This window comes from Heterocephalus glaber, unplaced genomic scaffold, assembly GCF_053883595.1.
Source record: "Heterocephalus glaber isolate CG9 unplaced genomic scaffold, H.glaber_assembly_v1.0 deba00000331, whole genome shotgun sequence".
Classification (NCBI taxonomy): Eukaryota; Metazoa; Chordata; class Mammalia; order Rodentia; family Bathyergidae; genus Heterocephalus; species Heterocephalus glaber.
Window position 1 is genome coordinate 14,820,991 of NW_028258142.1, and position 12,236 is coordinate 14,833,226.

The following is a 12,236-nucleotide window of genomic DNA, read 5'->3' on the forward strand; positions in this document are numbered from 1 at the left end:
CTGTTTTGGCAAATAACTCTATCATCTATCTATTTATTTATCTATCTATCTATTTTTGGACCTAAGTGACTTCAGAAATTTATAGGTAAGTGCATGAATTAAATATGGGTATTTCAGTAATATGCATTATTTAAATAAAATGTACCAGCCCATAAAAACTTAGGATAAAAAGTGACTAAATAATAAATACATTCATTAAGTAGCATACCATGCAAGATGTTAAAGGACAAAATTTATTTTTAAAAAATTTTGTTTCATGTTTCAGGGGCACCTGATTTTTTCCAAATAGTAACTGATAAAATTTTGATGTTATGAACTAAGAAAAAAGTACGACATAATTCAAACATCATATAATTTTTCTAATTTTTACAAGTTGTAATTTCTTCTCTTTTTTACTATCCTTCCCTTGCTATGATACAAAACAGACCTGAATATAGTTCCATTTTGCAGGACTTAAGTGTATTTCTGAAATTAGAGGCTGTCTCCTTACAATAACTGCATATGCAAGCCTTAAAATACAGTTTTGTAGGCATAAATTGCAGCGTAAGACAATGTTTGCAGTACTTTAAAAACTACCTCTGATTTGATTTAAAAAAAAACCCACTTTAAACTAGAAACAGCTGGAGTAAATAGCACAGAGAAAAATGTATGTATTTTATAAAAAGATACTGCTTCATAACAAAATCAAATTATGACTAGAAATACAATAATAAACCTCTTTATTTAATAAATAACCCAAGGAAACATGAGAATTTACGATCATTTAGATATTGCCCTCTCATTATGTATTTTCCTTGAATCCTTAGAAACTGACTGAATAAGAATCAATCAGAAGTCTTGACAAACAATGGAAAATCTTTCCTCCTTTTAGTAACTTTTGTGCCTACTTTAAATTGATCATGTGTTTCATCGGCTAATCCCCAACCAGGGTGCATGTTCTTTTCACTTGCAGAGTTCTCTTACAGAAGCTGAATTGCCTCTTTGTCATCCCAGGCTAATGAGTGCTTTGTTTTCTTTTGCTGCTTGTTATTAGGAAAAAGACAGAAAAAAAAAAAAGAAGATAATCAGTTCATACTACTTGCTTGGCTGTCTGCATTTTAATCTGAGATTATGGATGAATATCAGAGTGCCCTATGATATTTTGCACAAAAGCCTCAGTGTTCATGGCTGTATTCAGAGATCCCAAAATAGCACTGAGAAAGGAGTGACATACTGACATAGTCGTGGCACTGAAAGCACAATGTCTGTAACTCAGAGCAATGTGGCATATCAAAATTTTGCTAAAGAGCCTGGGAGCCAATTAATTGTGATCTTTCCTACTATTCCTCAAGAGTCTAATAAGAAGTTTGAATTCAACTTTCTTCAAAGTCCTGGGATTTGAAGCTTTACAGGTAAGAGTGTGATCTTTACTGTATTGACTGGATATGCCCTAAAAGTGCATTAAAAACTGTTGTTATTTTGTACTTCAGAAGAAAATGTTTCTAAACAAATTTGAAACCATGATATGTACATTGAATTTTTTCTTAAATAAATACGTGGAAGAAAAATCTTCATTGCTACAATGCTGGTTGAGGGATAAAAAAACTTATAAAGTTGTTCAGATTTAAGGTATTTCAAATTTTGTTATCTTGGATGAATGGATAGCTACTGCACATTTTTCTTTTTCCAGGGTTTTATTTTTCCATCATGTATTTACATTTGTACTATCAGGTATTTTGAATAATGCCTTTAAATTGTGACATATTTTAATAACACTAAGTATTTCTTCAAAGACAAATTTAACAAAATTAGCATGTAGTTATTTTTTCTCTTTGCCTATTATTTTGCTATCAAACTTTCTATTCTTCTTCAAAGTTCTTAACGAAAAAATTTAAGTAATTATGAATGCTTAATAATTTATAATACATAAAATCAAAATATTGAGCATTATCGTGATTATAAATGCATACTAATCTATGAATACATATTTACATGTGCATTATATCAACTACATATAATGAAAAGAATAATCAAGTATAAACAATAGACTAGTATAAATAAAGAAAATAAAAGCTATTTGTACATCAATTTTAATTTGGCACAATTAGTTTTAACTTGTTTATTAAATTTAATAAAATATTTCAATATATTTGTTAAAAGAATTTAATCACAATATAAAAAAATTACATGAGCTGTTCAACAACAAAATATTTTCTTCATGTAGCATAATACTTCTGCTATAAAAGTACATTTTTTTGAGTTAATATCCCTGCAAAGAAGATATTGAGATAAAAAATTTATAACTTTTGTATTAATAATCTATTTAGATTTTTGGATGTAGCTATAATATCAACTAAATTTTATGTAATAAATTATATTAATATTGAAATGATATTCTTTATTTTAAATTCTTCAAATATTTTAAATTATCTCAAGTACAGTTACTTGCTATAACTTTCAATTTGAAATACTAATGTTCAACATGATTTAAACATTTTAGTTATCAAATGTAACAAATATTTAAAAATTAAAAGTCTAATATTGTTCAAAAATTTTAAATAGTCTATGTAATTTAGAAATCTCTTGCCCTCCTCTATTTTACATGTGTTTTCTACTTTACTCAAGCTATGTAAAAACTAATGTATATATCTAATCTTTATGTAAGTTATATCTGCATTTTATAGCCTTATATTTTAGTAAGTTTTAAAATTTGTGCCCTAATAAAAACATTTCCGTATATTTACACAAACACACAGATATCCGCACACACACATACATTACTAATTTGTAGAATTCTTAAGATATGTTATCCACTTACTATTTTTTTCCTATTTTTGAATCTTTATACGGTACTCATTCATGTGAAAATCTTTAAATTAGTTTGACTAAATTATCATGAAGATGTTTGAAGATAATCCATGCTTTGAAAGAGTCATCATAAATACATATATATATGTATATGTAACCTGGTATAAATATTACACAACATATATGTTTCACTATCATATGTACAATATTCAATCCATCTATATATAGAATTTTACATTATTAGTCTGTTAAAAATAAATTTGTTTTAGATGTTAAAAATGTGAAAAATGATATGTATAAATTTCTTCTATACATTCTTAAGAAACTAGATTCATGTCAGAAATTTCTTATAATATTACTGCTTATAATTTATAAATGATAATATTAAGTAAATATAAATTGATACTATCTTTGCAACTCATGATCTTATATGTATATAGTTTAAATAATTGTGTGTTTAAAACATTAAGTAACAGTAGTTAACATAATTTTGAGTAAGAATGAAATAAGAATAAAAGTATTACACTTTTCAAGAGAGTGGATCAATTTTCTGATATACTATATTTTCATTAAACTTTATAGCTACTATCTTATTGTTTGAGAATTCTGCTAGTAAATAGTGGAAACAGAGCTTGTATATTTTGCTGCCTTGATACTTTCCTTTAATCTACATTATCTTCCAACACGTGTTGGCATAATTGAGTTTTTAGTAATTAAAGTCTATTAATAATCTCAGAAAGTCTTCTATTTCTGACAGCTTAAAATTTTGATAACTTGGGTTCCTTTTCCAAATCGACTAAAATGTTGTTTGACACTAAAACAAAGCCAAACCTCAGAGAATCTGTCACCCAATATTTCCACCACTCAATAGAGAGAATCAGCAAAATGTTCTAAAACCTGTTTTCCAAAACTTATAACAAGTCAATTTCTTTTTCAAATGATGCATACTCTTTTGAAGATAGTGATATTAATCATCAAGAAGATACTGGTCTAACTTTGAACAGTGTCCTACAATTAGTAATTCATGAATATTTTTGTCTCAATTTGTCACGTTTATTATCCATAATTACAAATTATCAAAGCATGTTTTAAGATTAAAGAAAAACATATTTTTCAGAAACTCTACTTTGGCATATCAAATCAAATTTGAAGTACTATTTTAGCAGTGACTTATCAACATACAATATCAACACATCCACATTTTATCTTTGTCTGAAATCTATGCAGTTACATGAAAAATAAAATTTGCAGATTTGCAAGATAGTATTTTGAAGTAGGAATAATTTTGACACATCAATCATACCTAAAATAACCTAAGTAATTTCCTCTATGTCAAAATTCAGAAATGTCATTCCTTTGGCAATCAGCAAACTATACATAAATCACAAGAAATGAGGAAGTCAACATTTTTCTCCCTTTAAATCACATTATAGATAAATTGTTTCAAAGATTTTTCTGTTTTATTTCTAAAAATTTCTAGTGAAGCCTATGACATTCTCTGATAAAAAGATAACAACTAAATATACAAAGAAGACATGTCACTAGGAAACTAAACATATAAGGAGGAAAAGATATAGGCACATCTCTGAATTTTGAACAGAATATTATTATTTGTCATTGAGCAAATATTTACTGACAATGCTTGAAATTCCTCTTGAAGTAGCATAACAAAATATAATTCTTTCTTTGCAATGTTTGAGGAAAAGGAAAACAACTGTAATATCATTTTCCATTGGACATACATATGTCTTTTCCTTCTAAATAATATTTTTGCCTTTGAGGATATATAATACATTAGTTTTTCTTTACATATTTTTGGTTTCAACCAATGCTTAAGTCAAAATTTGACTTCAAATTCTCTTGTTGGTAAATACGAATATGTGTATACATACACACACCTATATTTATATATGTCCATGGATTTGTCTATATATACATAATTCAAATTTTATTTGAAATATGCATTTCATTTTTGGATCCAAAATTTTATTACAATTTCATTTCCAAATTTTAGATCATAATTGTAAACTGTGAATTCATTTATCTGTTTGAAATTAATCTGAATAAGAATTATCTTAATATTATATATCCTAAAATAGTGGTATATATTTGAAAACATTTAAAACATAGGGAATCAGAGAAGTCATGATATTTATCTCATTATTTTTATCTTAATTCATGTTATCATGATCATAATAATTTTAGCAAGTGTTTACTTCAGTGATATCATTTTCTTTGCAACAATGTATTTGTTATTTCTCATTTCATTGCCACAAAAAACATCTTTCAAACACTATACTTTCATCTCACAAAACTGCTCATTATCTCCAAAATCCCCATTGCCATTATCTCCCATCTTCATTTTTTTTCAATGAGCAACTACTTTGAATGATTTATCTGGAAATTCTTTTTCTTTTTAACTTTTGGTCCTTTTTCCACTATTACTGATTTCTGAGAATCACTGCTAAAATTTCTCTTTAGCTCATCACAAGTGGTATTGGTTCTTTTGACTGATAGTGAATAAATAACATAGTAAGAAAAGGAAATTGTTGGGAATTACAGTTTGATTTAATTCTTTATCTCCTGACATGAATTTGTCTATGATCATATTCTCTCACTCTGTATCTTTATAGCAATCATCTAGCTATAATTTGTCAACTCGAAAGTTATTGCTACACAATCATAGTTTAAAGTAAAAGATGATCTGAAGTTTCATGAAACTCAGCCTCCTGAAGAAAGAAAATGATGAAGCAAAGGCAGGATAAAGTGAAGACATCGACCCGGAGAAATGGTCATACCCTGTTACTTCAATTTGTAGGCCAATCTTCAAAGTCCTCTCTGTGTTACCTAGGGAGGACACCTGACTATTAATTGCAGTGTGAGTAAATAAGAGAAATTTAATATATATGTTTATTCTTTATCTTCTTCTTTGGTAATTTAATTTTGAGTATAACTCATTAGTTTATTAAGTAGTAAATATTATGGATCCAAAACACAAGTATAGAAATAAAGAGAATCAGAGAGGCAGGGAGCAGATCTCAGATGTGGTCTCAGGGTCACATTACCTGACCCATCCAGCTATGAATTTTACTAATCTAGATATCTTTCACGCCAATCAAGTTGACAATCAAAGGCAATCCACCCTTGGTCAGCTTGACAACAAGCACATCTTAAATCATACTTAATCTCCAAATTAAGGAAATAACAAGATCATAATTCTGCCTAACATAATATGTTATGCCTAACATAATTCTTCCTAACATAACTATCTTGTGTACAACTAAAAATGTGCTAATCCCTCCTCCAAAATATCAACAGTTCTAGCATTGCTCAAAGATCCAAGTACAAGATCTCCTCTGATATTCATGACAAACTTGAAGCTGTCAACTCTTGTAAAATTCAAAAAGCAAATTACATATTCCAAATATAAAAATGTACAAGTAAAGCATTTGCTTTCCAGAAGGTAGGAATAAGTGGTAGAAAAGAATCAGACAGCAACACAACTAAAACACAAGAAAGGAAACATTGAATTCCATAACTTCAAGTCTGGCATCAGAGCATGTGAGAGTGAGCTGTGAGCTCCAAAGGGCTTGGGCGGCCCCAGTGCATGGCCTTACCATTTGGAGAACGCATGGCCTCTCATGGGTTGGCTCCACTTTTTGGCTGCACCTTTCTTCTGCATATGTCCCACATTCCTAACCTTGCAAGTTCCTGAAGCATCCAGTGAAGCCATGATCACAGCCTTAGGGCTTCACACATAGCTTTCCCATGTGCTCCTGGCATGTCCTCTAACCTTGCCATACAACTTTTCCTGATATTCTAGGCCTCCATTTGAAATCTGGCTGGAAGTCTCTATGACTCCACAACATTTGCATTCTGCATTTTATGAAATCACCACTACACCAACTGCCAAAGCCTGCAGTAAATATAAACGATAGTCATGCCTCTTTGCACCATGGTTGCAGCAGCCTCTGAGTGTATGGATGGCTGAGCACTGTGAAATGAATACAGGCAACCATGTCCCTAGGCATTCTTTCTTGATCAGGGGCCCCAGGAGCACTCTTCTTAAATAAAAGTTTACAGTTGTGTATCCATGAGACAGTCATAGGTGTGGTCTTAATGATTTCTCAAATGCCCTCTAGGCATCTTCACTGTTGTTCCAGTTCAAAGTAGTTTCTTTTTAATAGCACTAGTCCCTTCAGCATTATTCAGCAAGTTATTAACCCTAACTTTACCAGAGTGTAACATGCATGGCCTCTTGTCCAGTTCCCAGTAGAGTATTCATTCTCATATGACACCTTCCAAGGATATATACAGTTCAGAGTCCTATTAGCATTGTGGTCTTCTAAGCTCAGACTAGAATCATCCATCAGGTTTTGCTTACAACATTTTAGGCTTTATCTAACCTACTTCTCCAAATATTTCCAAACTTCTGCCAAGCAGTTCTAAAGACTTCTGAACTGCACGATCAGGGACAGTCATAGCTATTACTCAATCCCTCTTGTACAAATTTATTGTACTCTACAGTTTGCCAATTGCCAGGAGGAAAAAAAAACCCTGACACTTGTAGCTTAAAGGAGGAGAGATTTATTTGGCTCACAGTTTCAGAGGGTTCAGTGTATAGACAATTGGGTCCAAGACAGATATATTGTGGGAGAAGGTATGGTGGAGCAAAGTTGTTCAATTGATGGAAGTCAGGAAGCAGAGCACAGGGAATGAGTGTCATAGATCACACCCTCATGATTCACCCAGACACAACCAGAAATGTGGTTTCTAATCTAGGCATGTCTCAAGCCAATCAGATTGACAATCAAGATTAATCATTGCATTTTCATTGTCTTTTTAATTATATAAAAGCTCAATTTTTCAGATATGAAATGTGATTAAATGGTTATCTAAAATAATGTTTAAGGGAAAAAATCCCAATTTGCACAATTCTATGATTATGAAATTCTTACTTTTTATATAAATAGTAACTGATGGTTTTGTCAAATTGCCATGATATTGATAGTGCATGAATCATCAAATTGTGCATCACAAGGTGCATCAATCATCACCTTATTCATCAAATTCTATTTATAGATATTATTTACCTAAACCGTTTTGGAGTTATCATTAGAAATGGAAATCACAATTTGTTTGTTCTACTTACAGTACATAAAAATCTTTTAATTCATTATGACAAGGCTGACAATCAAAAGAAGCACAGATGAATGTTAAATATCCAAATCAGTGGTTAAAGGGCATTTTGGCATATATTCAATTATTCAAATTATGTGAGTTTATGCAAACACACACACACTTTGAAATACAATGTACTTATTGAGACACTTTTGTGTTCAATGCAAGTTTGATTAATTCTGTTAACAAAAAAAGTAAATGGAATTATATCCAGTTTATTATAAAGATAAGCTACATGGGACCAATTAACATATAAGTCCATTGTTGTTATAAAGAAAAAATACAATAATCAAAACTGTAGAATTCCTCAATTATTCTATATAGATATGGTAAATTAATGCCAATGTAAATAATATGTAATAGAATAATTTTGTATATGAGAGAACCTAGAAATTATATATCATATAGTCTATAAATATATTTTAATGATGATAATTATGAAAAGATGTTTATACTCACCAAATAGGGATATAAGATTAAATTTAAAACTCATAATTTATCTACTTAATTCTCAATTTAGTAAAATATCATATTTTAAACCTGTAAGTACTGATTTGATAAACTGAATCACATAAATGTTGCTTACAGAAACATAAATAATCATATATAATTTTCAAAACTGTTTTAAATAATTAGTAAAAATGGATCAAAATTACATTATAATCAATCAATTTCATTTCTTTTTTTTGTTAACTTCTTTTATTGGTACATTGTAGGTATACAACACAATTACATTTCTCATTGGGAATTGTACCTTTATATAATGCATCTTGGTTCTTATTTTTTCCCCATTCTTGGCCCTCTCTTCACCCTCTCCACCCTTCCCTATTTATAAAGACTTTATTTCCATTTTTTCCATTTCTCATCATTTTTCCTTTCCCTTCTTTCCTTTCCCCTGACCCTCCCACTACCCCTACCACTTTGGACCTTTTCTTCCTATTTTACGCTATCGATTAATCATTCTAATCATTGGTACATTTTAGGTATACAATATAATGACGTTCATCATTGGAAATTTGCACCTTTACATAGTCTCTCTTGGTTCTTATTTTTCACCCTTGCCCAGCCCTCCCTTCAACCCCTCCATTCCTCCTTATTTACAGAGATTTTTGTTCCTATTTTTCCATTTTTCATATTAATCCCATTCCCTTCTATCATTTCCCTTAGCCCTCCCACTTCCTTCCCCTTTGCCCCTTTTCTTCCTATTTCACATTACCTATTATACATTTTAGTCCTTATTTACACTTTGTTTCTCACACCAGAGAAACTATTAGGTATTTATACATGTGTGTCCTATTTATTTCACTTAAGAGTATCACTTCATTGTGCATCCACTTAGCTATAAATGTCTCTAATTTCTCATTTTTTATGGCTCAGTAGTACTTCATTTGACAGAAACAAAAAAACACATTTTCTTTATCCAGTCTCCAGTTGATGGGCATTTGGGCTGTTTCCAAGTTTTAGCTATCACAAACTGTGCTGCTATGAACATGGGCACACATATATCACTGTGGTATGATTCTTTTAATTCTTTGGGGAAGATCCCCAACAGTGGAATAGTGGGGTCAAATGAGACTTCCAGTCCTAGTTCTTTGAGGTATCTCCATATTGATTTCCACAGTGGTTGCACCAGTCTGCACTCTCACCAACAATGGAGAAGGGTTCCTTTCTCCTCCACACCCCTGCCAGCATTTGTTATTGGTTGATTTCATGAGAGCAGCCATTCTTTCTGGAGTGAGGTGGAATCTCAGCATTGTTTTCATTTCCATCTCTGGAATGACCAGTGATGTTGAACTTTTTTTCATATATTTATTTTCTGTTTCTACTTCTTTGTCTGAGAAATGTCTGTTCATTTCAGATGCCCATTTTCAGATTGCGTCTTTAAATTTAGGAGGTCTGATCTTTTTAAGTTCTTTATAGATTTGAGATAGTAGACCTTTGTCTGAGGAACAGCAGGTGAAGATTTTTTTCCCACATTGTGAGTTGTGTCTTCACACTGCTGGTGGTTTGTCTTGCTGTGCAGAAGCTTTGTAATAAGAAGAGATCCCACTTGTTGATTGTTTGTGCTAGTTCAGGGGCAATTGAGGTTTTGTTCATAAAATCTTTTCCTATACCGATGTCTTCAAGAGTTCTACCTAATTTCTGTTCCAACTGGTTCAGAATTTCTATTTTAATATTTAGATCTTTAATCCATTTTGATTTTAGTTTAGTGTATGGTGAGAGATATAGGGCTAGTTTTAATCTTTGGCAAGTTGAAGCCCAATTTTTCCACCACTAGTTATTAAAGAGGCTATCTTTCCTCCAGTGAGGGTGTTTGGCTCCTTTATTGAAGATGAGATGGCTGAGTGTGTCTGGAGCTGTTTCTGCATCTTCTAATCTGTTCCACTGATCCTCATGTCTGTTTCTTTGCCAGTAACATGCTGTTTTTATCACCATAGCTTTCTAGCACAGTTGCAGGTTGGGGATTGTGATACCCCCTGCCATGTCTTTGTTACCTAGAATTGCTTTTGCTATTCTGGGTCTCTTCTTGTTCCAAATGAATTTTTGGATTACTTTCTCAAGGTTTATGAAGTATGCTTTTGGGATCTCAATAGAAATTACATTGAATCTATATAGCAGTTTTGGAAGTATGGCTATTTTCACTCTATTAATCCTTCCTACCCAGGAGCAGGGGATGTCTGTCCATTTTCTGATATCATATTCAATCTCTCTTTTCAGAGTGCTATAGTTTTCAGCGAAGAGGTCTTTCATTTCTTTCGTTAGGTTGATTCCTAGGTATTTCAGTTTTTTGGATGCTATAGTGAAAGTAATTATTTGGCCTATTTCTCTCTCAGTGAGTCTGTCATTGGTGTAGAGGAAAGCTATTGATTTTTATGTGTTGATCTTGTAACCAGCAACTTGACTGAATTTGGTTATTAAGTCTAGAAGACTTTTGGTGGAGTTCTTGGGGTTTCTATATACAGTATCATGTCATCTGCAAATAATGACAATTTGACTTATTCATTTCCTATCTTTATTGCTTTTATTTCATTCTCTTGCCTAATTGCCATGGCTAATGTTTCCAAAACTATATTGAACAAGAGTTGTGATAGCGTACATCCTTGCTTTGTTCCTAATTTTAGTGTGAAGGGTTTCAGTTATAGACCATTTAGTATGATATTGCCTGTTGGTTTTTCATAGAGTGCTTTTATCACTTTGAGGTAGAGACCATCTATTCCAATTTTTTATAGGGTTTTTATCATAAATGCATGTTGGATTTTGTCAAATGCTTTTTCTGCTTCTATGGGGATAATCATATGGTTTTTGCCCTTGGCTCTATAGATATAGTGTATTACACTGATTGATTTGTGTATGTTGATCCATCCTTGCATCCCTGGGATGAATCCCACTTGATCAGGGTGTATGATCTTCTTGATGATCTTCTGCATTCTATTTTCCAGTATCTTATTAAGGATTTTTGCATCTATGATCATTAGTGAGATTGGCCTATAGTTCTCCTTTTTGATTGGGTCTTTCTCTGCTTTGGGGATCAAGATGATGCTTGCTTCCAAGAATAAATTTGGGAGTATTTCTTCCCTTTGAATTTCATTGAAGAGTTTAAACAGTAGTGTCAGCAGTTCCTCTCTAAATGTCTTGTTGAATTCAGCAGTGAAGCCATCAGGGCCCGGGCTTTTCTTTGTTGATAAGTTTTTCATTACATTTTCAATTTCATTGGTTGATGTTGGGTTGTTTAGAATTTTTAGGTCTTCTTCATTTAACTTTGGTAATTCATATGTATCTAGGAATCTGTCCATTTCTTCTGTGTTGTCCATCTTATTGGCGTATAGGTTCTGGAAGTAGGTATTGATGATCCTCTGGATTTCTGCTGGATCTGTTGTATTTTCACCCTTTTCATTCCTAATTGCATGGATTTGGGCCTTTTCTTTCCTTTCTCTGATAAGGATGGTAAGGGTTTATCAATTTTGTTGATTCTTTCGAAGAACCAACTCTTGGCTTCATTGATTTTTTTATATCATTCTCTTAGTCTCCATTGCATTGATTTTTCCTCTAATCTTTATAATTTCCTCCCCTGTATGAGCTTTGGGTTTATCTGGCTCTTCTTTTTCTAGAAGCTTGAGGTTTGGCATCAGGTTGTTTAATTGGGCATGTTCTATTTTCCTAATATGCGTATTCACTGCTATGAATTTCCCTCTTAAGACTGCTTACATTGTGTTCCATAGATTCTGATATGTTGTATTGTCATTGTCATTTAATTGAGGGAACTGTCT

The 12,236-nt window shown here is 31.7% G+C and overlaps 1 protein-coding gene across 6 annotated transcripts in view; it reads left to right on the forward strand.

Annotated features, from left to right (window-relative positions):
• The first annotated feature begins 1,015 nt into the window (after positions 1 to 1,015).
• The window catches only part of Cdh19 (cadherin 19), a 119,925-nt gene continuing 108,704 nt past the window's right edge, over positions 1,016 to 12,236 (forward strand). For 5 of the 6 annotated variants that reach the window (XM_087191516.1, XM_087191513.1, XM_087191518.1 and 2 more), the window contains exons 1-2: positions 1,016 to 1,391; positions 5,421 to 5,665. The gene's annotated coding sequence lies outside the window, so the exon portion shown is untranslated. The remainder of the gene's footprint in view (positions 1,392 to 5,420; positions 5,666 to 12,236) is intronic. The other variant, XM_087191519.1, reaches the window with a different exon arrangement.